Below are 9,171 nucleotides of genomic sequence, written 5' to 3'. Positions count from 1 at the left end.
GTGTGTGTGTGTGTGTGTGTGTGTGTGTGTGTGTGTGTGTGTGTGTGTGTGTGTGTGTGTGTGTGTGTGTGTGTGTGTGTGTGTGTGTGTGTGTGTGTGTGTGTGTGTGTGTGTGTGTGTGTGTGTGTGTGTGTGTGTGTGTGTGTGTGTGTGTGTGTGTGTGTGTGTGTGTGTGTGTGTGTGTGTGTGTGTGTGTGTGTGTGTGTGTGTGTGTGTGTGTGTGTGTGTGTGTGTGTGTGTGTGTGTGTGTGTGTGTGTGTGTGTGTGTGTGTGTGTGTGTGTGTGTGTGTGTGTGTGTGTGTGTGTGTGTGTGTGTGTGTGTGTGTGTGTGTGTGTGTGTGTGTGTGTGTGTGTGTGTGTGTGTGTGTGTGTGTGTGTGTGTGTGTGTGTGTGTGTGTGTGTGTGTGTGTGTGTGTGTGTGTGTGTGTGTGTGTGTGTGTGTGTGTGTGTGTGTGTGTGTGTGTGTGTGTGTGTGTGTGTGTGTGTGTGTGTGTGTGTGTGTGTGTGTGTGTGTGTGTGTGTGTGTGTGTGTGTGTGTGTGTGTGTGTGTGTGTGTGTGTGTGTGTGTGTGTGTGTGTGTGTGTGTGTGTGTGTGTGTGTGTGTGTGTGTGTGTGTGTGTGTGTGTGTGTGTGTGTGTGTGTGTGTGTGTGTGTGTGTGTGTGTGTGTGTGTGTGTGTGTGTGTGTGTGTGTGTGTGTGTGTGTGTGTGTGTGTGTGTGTGTGTGTGTGTGTGTGTGTGTGTGTGTGTGTGTGTGTGTGTGTGTGTGTGTGTGTGTGTGTGTGTGTGTGTGTGTGTGTGTGTGTGTGTGTGTGTGTGTGTGTGTGTGTGTGTGTGTGTGTGTGTGTGTGTGTGTGTGTGTGTGTGTGTGTGTGTGTGTGTGTGTGTGTGTGTGTGTGTGTGTGTGTGTGTGTGTGTGTGTGTGTGTGTGTGTGTGTGTGTGTGTGTGTGTGTGTGTGTGTGTGTGTGTGTGTGTGTGTGTGTGTGTGTGTGTGTGTGTGTGTGTGTGTGTGTGTGTGTGTGTGTGTGTGTGTGTGTGTGTGTGTGTGTGTGTGTGTGTGTGTGTGTGTGTGTGTGTGTGTGTGTGTGTGTGTGTGTGTGTGTGTGTGTGTGTGTGTGTGTGTGTGTGTGTGTGTGTGTGTGTGTGTGTGTGTGTGTGTGTGTGAATAGTGTGAGTGACTGGTGTCTCTGTCCCAGGCAGGAGATGAAGCAGTTGTCCAGTGACCTGGACGAGGAGAAGAGTATCCGCCTCACTATGCAGGTGAACACATCTAGTGCTAAACAACATTCATTTACCGCTGCTACATTTTTCATCTTAGCTGTACATTACATTTGGTGTTTGTCTTTTTCAGATGGAGGTGGAGAAGATTAAGAGGAGTTTATTTAAATGACCTTTTACCCTCCCCGGCGCATATTGATGACGTCACCTCACGCTGGAGCCAGAGTGTGATGTCATCCCGGGGCAGGGTTCAGATGAACTAGTTTGTGCCAGAAATCAACATCAATGACAGACGATCCCAATCCCCTCTTGTCTGTGTTGAAAAGGCTTGCTTATTTTTTTGTTTCCTGCTATCTGATTGGAGTGTTCTGGATCAGGGGCGTAGCCTCACTAGTACTCTGTCCGACACCACGCTACTCAAAACACCTGGAACACCTTCACCTGCTGTTAGTGTGTGTGTGTGTGTGTGTGTGTGTGTGTGTGTGTGTGTGTGTGTGTGTGTGTGTGTGTGTGTGTGTGTGTGTGTGTGTGTGTGTGTGTGTGTGTGTGTGTGTGTGTGTGTCAGCATACAATGTTTCTATGGCAACCCCACACTGTGGCCTTCCTTCCTGTTTTAGATGTCTTTCTTTCTGATGACATAAAGACAGTTTCTGATGACATGAAGACAGTTTCTGATGACATAAAGACCGTTTCTGATGACATAAAGACCGTTTCTGATGACATAAAGACAGTTTCTGATGACATAAAGACAGTTTCTGATGACATAAAGACCGTTTCTGATGACATAAAGACCGTTTCTGATGACATAAAGACCGTTTCTGATGACATAAAGACAGTTTCTGATGACATAAAGACAGTTTCTGATGACATAAAGACCGTTTCTGATGACATAAATACCGTTTCTGATGACATAAAGACAGTTTCTGGACTTCATATCTCCAGGAAAGTGAAATAGACTTTTATATTCCAGTGTTCTAAAGATGAAGATTATGGATGTGTGCCGATTTTAATAAAATGTAAAAAAAACTCAACCAACCTGTTTCTGTCTGTCACCCTACCCCCAGTAGGGGGAGCCACAGTATCAGTTACTCTGTCTCAGACTACCTTACCCAACCCAAACATACACATTTTTTATTTTACTTTTATTTAACTAGGCAAGTCAGTTAATAACAAATTCTTATTTTCATTGACGGCCTAGGAACAGTGGGTTTAACTGCCTTGTTCAGGGGCAGAACGACTGATTTTTACCTTGTCGGCTCGGGAATTCAATCTTGCGACCTTTCGGTTACTTGTCCAATGCTCTTACCACTAGGCTACCTGCCACCCCACATGTGTGCATTGTTTGTGTGTGTTTGTCCAGTGCCCCTCCACTGCTCTTTACTCTGTTGATTCGGGTAATTAGTCTGGTTGAACATCATAGAGTGCTGGACACACACACACACACAGACACACACAGACACTTGCTTGTATAAACTGCTGTGTGTGTTGTAGACAAGTGTGTTACCATCTCTGTCTCATCAGGTAGTGTGTGCATGTTTTGTGTGTGTGTGTGTTGTTTTGATTAAAGACGCAGATCGTGTGCGACAGTTGAAGAATGTCCTCAGGCGGTGGACATAACTCAGCTTGGCTGTCTGGGGGTGTCAGATCAGAGGACAGACAGTGGATTATATATGGCGCTGAAGGAGATAGCTACCGGTTTACGATCCCGTAACCAATTGTGCTATTGTATATGTTTTTTCGCGTTATTCGTAACTTATTTTGTACATAATGTTTCTGCCACCGTGTCTTATGACCGAAAAGAGCTTCTAGGTATCAGGGCAGCGATTACTCACCTCATACTGGAGGAATTCTTCTTCAACGAGTCGGACGAGAAGGATTTACTTCGGACGCCCGACATGGCCCTCATCCCCATCATTCACAGGAGGAAAAGACGGAGATATCGAGGACGGCGGTCCGGGTGCCTTGTAAGGATCCGTCGCCGAGAGGGTAATCTACCTTTACCATCGGTTCTATTAGCCAACGTACAATCAATCAATAATAAAATAGACGAACTACGAGCACGTATGTCCTACCAAAGGGACATTAAAAACGGTAATATCTTATGTTTCACCGAGTCATGGCTGAACGACGATATGATTAACATACAGCTGGCGGGTTATAAGCTTTTTCAGCAGGATAGAACAGCGGCTTCTGGTAACAAGGAGCAGCGGCCTATGTATATTTGTAAACAACAGCTGGTAACATGAAACCTAAGGAAGTCTTGAGGTTTTGCTCCCCTGATGTAGAGTATCCCATGATAAGCTGTAGACCACACTATTTACCAAGAGAGTTTACAACTATATTTTTCGTAGCTGTCTATATACCACCGCAGACCGATGCTGGCACTAAGTCCGCACTCCATGAGCTGTATACGGCCATAAGCAAACAGGAAAACGCTCATCCAGAGGCGGCGCTGCTAGTGGCCAGGGTCTTTAATGCAGGGAAACTTAAATCCGTTCTACTTAATTTCTACCAGTATGTTAAAGGTGCAACCAGAGAGGAAAAAACCTCTGGACCACCTATACTCCACACACAGGGACGCGTACAAAGCGTTTGGCAAATCTGACCATAATTCTATCCTCCTGATTCCTGCTTACAAGCAAAAACTAAAGCAGGAAGCACCAGTGACTCGGTCAATAAGAAAGTGATCAGATGAAGCAAATGCTAAGCTACAGGACTGTTTTACTAGCACAGACTGGAATATATGTTCCGGGATTCCTCCGATGGCATTGAGGAGTACACCCCATCAGTCACTGGCTTCATCAATAAGTGCATCGATGACGTCGTCCCCACAGTGACCATACGTACATACCCAACCAGAAGCCATGGATTACAAGCAAAATCCGCACTGCTGCTTTCAAGGAGCGGGACTCTAACCCGGAAATGTATATGAAATCCCGCTATACCCACCAACGAACCATCAAACAGGTAAAGCGTCAATACAGGACTAAGATTGAATCGTACTAAGGGCTTGCAAACTATTACAGATTACAAAGGGAAGCACAGCCGCGAGCTGCCCAGTGACACAAACCTACCAGACGAGCTAAATTACTTGCCTCGAAGCGAGCATAGAAGTAACACTGAAATATGCATGAGAGCACCAGCTGTTCCGGATGACTGTGTGATCACGCTCTCCGTAGCTGATGTGAGTAAGACCTTTAAACAGGTCAACATTCACAAGGCCGCAGGGCCAGACGGATTACCAGGACATTTACTCAGAGCATGCGCTGACCAACTGGCAAGTGTCTTCTCTGACATTTTCCACCAGTCCCTAACTGAGTCTGTAATACTAGATTAAAAACATGAGATGGCGCACACCCAGAAAATGTATTTTGTGTGGAGGTGCTGACAAACGGCAAATAAACTATAAACTATCAAAATAAAGAAAGCCGCACACTCCATATATAAACTCCCAGCAATTGAATGGGTATTTACCACCGCTTCGGCATCACTGTGCTTTCCTCAGAGTGATGTCATGAATACTTGAACCAGGTTATGTAGACAATAGTGAGGGGTGTGTCATAATGATTAAGTTAATTAAAATGAATTAGTTAAACTGTTAAAAAAACAATTGTTTATGGCATATTAAATATATTACGCTATTGTTATCATATAGAAACATAATTGAATATTATACATCATATTAGCATCAACATACAATTGAAGTCGGAAGTTTACATACACTTAGGTTGGAGTCATTAAAACGTTTAATCGTTTTTCAACCACTCCACAAATGTCTTGTTAACAAACTATAGTTTTGGCAAGTTGTTCAGGACATTTACTTTGTGCATGACAAGTAATTTTTCCAACAATTGTTTACAGACAGATTATTTCACTTATAATTCACTGTATCACAATTCCACTGGGTCAGAAGTTTACATACACTAAGTTGACTGTGCCTTTAAACAGCTTGTAAAATTCCAGAAAAGTATGTCATGGCTTTAGAAGCTTCTGATAGGCTAATTGACATAATTTGAGTCAATTGGAGGTGTACCTGTGGATGTTTTTCAAGGCCTACCTTCAAACTCAGTGCCTCTTTGCTTGACATCAATGGAAAATCAAAAGAAATTAACCAAGACCTCAGAAAAAAATTGGTTCATCCTTGGGAGCATTTTCCTAATGCCTGAAGGTACCACGTTCATCTGTACAAACAATAGTATGCAAGTATAAACACCATGGGACCACGTAGCCTGTATACCGTTCAGGAAGGAGACGCGTTCTGTCTCCTAGAGATGAACGTACTTTGGTGTGAAAAGTGCAAATCAATCCCAGAACAACAGCAAAGGACCTTGTGAAGATGCTGGAGGAAACAGGTACAAAAGTATCTCTATCCACAGTAAAACGAGTCCTATATCGACATAACCTGAAAGGCCGCACAGCAAGGAAGAAGCCACTGCTCCAAACCCGCCATTAAAAAGCCAGACTACGGTTTGCAACTGCACATGGGGACAAAGATTGTACTTTTGGGGAAATGTCCTCTGGTCTGATGAAACAAAAATAGAACTGTTTGGCCATAATGACCATCATTATGTTTAGAGGAAACGCTTACAAACCTGACTCAGTAACACCAGCTCCGTCAGGAGGAATGGGCCAAAATTCACCCAACTTATTGTGGGAAGCTTGTGGAAGGCTACCCGAAACGTTTGACCCAAATTAAACAATTTAAAGGCAATGCTACCAAATACTAATTGAGTGTATGTAAACTTCTGGCCCACTGGGAATGTGATGAAAGAAACAAAAGCTGAAATAAATCATTCTCTCTATTATTATTCTGACATTTCACATTCTTAAAATAAAGTGGAGATCCTAAATGACCTAAGAAAGGGATTTTTTTACTAGGATTAGATGTCAGGAATAGTAAAAACTGAGTTGAAATGTATTTGGCTAAGGTGTATGTAAACACCCCTCACTATTGTCATTGGTTGCACTAATTGCACTGTTTTTCTACATAATTTGGTTCAAGTATTCATGACATTACCCTGAGGAAGGCACAGTGATGCCGAAATGTTGGTAAATACCCATTAAATTGCTGGGAGTTTATATATGGAGTGTGCGACTTTCCTTATTTTGATAGTTTTGAGTCTGTAATACCAACATGTTTCAAGGTGGAACAGCCAAGGGGACCGGGAGCTCTAGGTGTGATGTCACATGTGTTAAGTCATGTGACCCCCCCGGTTTCAGACATGTTCTGTCTGTGTGGACGGATCTGCAAGGACATCTTCCTCGAATCTGACTGTTAAGACACCAAGAACAGGGACAATGCCACCCAGTGGTGAGACAAACACACACAGGTTTGCCAGGACTGAAGCCCAGGAGCCCGAGCAAGCAGGGAGCCATGTGGCTATGTCCCATGAGGCACTGTCCCCAAGAAGGGGGCCTTGTAGGCTATAAATTGTCTATTTTTCTCTCTCTAGGTACAGGAAATGTTTTGAACTCAGGCCACCTCTCTACTTTGGTGTCAACCTGGCTATTCTGCTCATTGTTGCTGGACAAAAGTTTGAGAGTTCCATTCGAGCTGAGGAAGATGGATAAGAACTCTACACTACTGTAGTACACCCGCAAACCCTTAATTGTAAACCTATCCCCTACACCCTTAACTTGACTGTGTCACTGGGGTTCCCCAGGGATCAATACTCACTTTCCTGTTTAGTCACTCACTCTCTCTTTTGCTCTCTCTCTCTCTCTCTCTCTCTCTCTCTCTCTCTCTCTCTCTCTCTCTCTCTCTCTCTCTCTCTCTCTCTCTCTCTTCTCTCTTGCTCTCTTGCTCTCTCTCTCTCTCTCTCTCTCTCTCTCTCTCTCTCTCTCTCTACCAGGTGTAAGGTTAAACAGTTTACTGGGCCGTAAGGGCTCGTTAGAGAAGATGAACAATTAATGGGATGTTAGTTACCGTTCTTCGCCATTAGTATGTCAGCTGACGACATCCCTAAAGCTACGCAGGCTGCAGAAAAACTCTTCAAACTCAAACCTCCCATTTGGTAAAAGCACACACACTCCATCCCTCTAGATCTCTCTGTCCTTCTCTCTCTCCATCCCTCTAGCTCTCTCTCTCTCCTCTCTCTCCATCCCTCTAGCTCTCTCTCTCCTTCTTTCTCTCCATCCCTCTAGTTCTCTCTCTGTCCTTCTCTCTCTCCATCCCTCTAGCTCTCTCTGTCCTCTCTCTCCATCCCTTGAGCTCTCTCTCTGTCCTTCTCTCTCTCCATCCCTCTAGCTCTTTCTCTGTGCTTCTCTCTCCATCACTCTAGCTCTCTCTTTGTTCTCTCTCTGTTCTCTCTCTCTATCCCTCTAGCTCTATTTCTGTCCTTTGCTCTCTCCATCCCTCTAGCTCTCTCTGTCCTTCTCTCTCCATCACTCTAGCTCTCTCTTTGTTCTCTCTCTGTCCTCTCTCTCCATCCCTCTAGCTCTCTCTCAGTCCTTCTCTCTCCATCCCTCTAGCTCTTTCTCTGTCCTCTCTCTCCATCCCTCTAGCTCTCTCTCTGTGCTTCTCTACCCTTCTCAATGGCAAGGCTGTGCTCACTGAGCCTGTAGTTTGTCAAGGTTTTTCTAAGGTTTTGATCAGTAACCATGGTCAAATATTTAGCCACAGTGTACTGTCGATTTAGGGCCAGATAGCACTGCATTTTGCCTCTCTCTTTGTCCTTCTTTCTCTCATCCCTCTAGCTCTCTCTTTGTCCTTCTCTTTCTCCATCCCTCTAGCTCTCTCTCTGTGCTTCTCTACCCTTCTCAATGGCAAGGCTGTGCTCACTGAGCCTGTAGTTTGTCAAGGTTTTTCTAAGGTTTTGATCAGTAACCATGGTCAAATATTTAGCCACAGTGTACTGTCGATTTAGGGCCAGATAGCACTGCATTTTGCCTCTCTCACTGTCCTTCTCTCTTTCCATCCCTCTAGCTCTCTCTGTGTCCTCTCTCTCCATCCCCCTCGCTCTCTCTGTGTCCTCTCTCTCCATCCCTGTAGCTCTCTCTCTGTCCTTCTCTCTCTCCATCCCTCTAGCTGTCTCTCTGTCCCTCTCTCTCTCTCCATCCCTCTAGCTCTCTCTTTGTCCTCTCTCTACATCCCTCTAGCTCTCTCGCTGTCCTTCTCCCTCTGTGTGTGTGTGTGTGTCTGCGTGTGTGAGTGTGTGTGACTGTGTGAGCGAGTGTTTGTGTGTGTTGCGGTATGACATTAACGAGAAGACGGACTGTGTGGGAGTCTGTCAGTGTTGCTGCGGTCTAAGTGGAGTTTGTTGAAGGAGGGCGACCATCGTCTTCTACACACAACAGATCTCTCTCCCTCTCTGTCTCTCTCTCCCCCTCTCTGTCTGTCTCTCTCTCTCTCTCTCCCCCTCTCCTCCTCTATCTGTCTGTCTCTCTCTCTCTCCCCCCTCTCTCCCTCTGTCTGTCTCTCTCTCTCGCTCTCCCTCTCTGTCTGTCTCTCTGTCTCTCTCTCCCCCCATCTGTCTCCCTCCCTCCCTCCGTCCGTCCGTCCGTCCGTCCGTCCGTCCGTCTGTCTGTCTGTCCCCTGTCTGTGTCAATATGTTGGTCTGGTATGTGTTCACTGGTATGACACACACCTATACTATTTCCATTGAACTGTTGATTTGCTCTTAGCAACTCTGAGATGCTGGCCTTCTAGGCAGAGTTCCTCTGTCCAGTGTCTGTGTTCTTTTGCCCATCTTAGTCTTTTCTTTTTATTGGCCAGTCTGAGATATGGCTTTTTCTTTGCAACTCTGCCTAGAAGATCAGCATCCCGGAGTCGCCTCTTCACTGTTGACGTTGAGACTGGTGTTTTGCGGGTACTATTTAATGAAGCTACCAGTTGAGGACTTGTGAGGCGTCTGTTTCTCAAACTAGACACTCTAATGTACTTGTCCTCTTGCTCAGTTGTGCACCGGGGCCTCCCACTCCTCTTTCTATTCTGGTTAGAGAGAGTTAGCTCTGT

The 9,171-nt window shown here is 45.3% G+C and overlaps 1 long non-coding RNA gene across 1 annotated transcript; it reads left to right on the top strand.

Annotated features, from left to right (window-relative positions):
• Positions 1–1,117: 1,117 nt before the first annotated feature.
• Positions 1,118–2,232, top strand: LOC139531627 (uncharacterized). Its single transcript, XR_011666400.1, has 2 exons — positions 1,118–1,259; positions 1,351–2,232. It is a non-coding gene; the product is annotated as an uncharacterized lncRNA (long non-coding RNA).
• Positions 2,233–9,171: the final 6,939 nt, after the last annotated feature.

The sequence above is a fragment of the Salvelinus alpinus genome, chromosome 10 (assembly GCF_045679555.1).
Source record: "Salvelinus alpinus chromosome 10, SLU_Salpinus.1, whole genome shotgun sequence".
In the NCBI taxonomy this organism is placed as follows: domain Eukaryota; kingdom Metazoa; phylum Chordata; class Actinopteri; order Salmoniformes; family Salmonidae; genus Salvelinus; species Salvelinus alpinus.
Note: the sequence above shows the minus strand (reverse complement) of the source record. Positions and strands in the feature narration are given on the sequence as shown.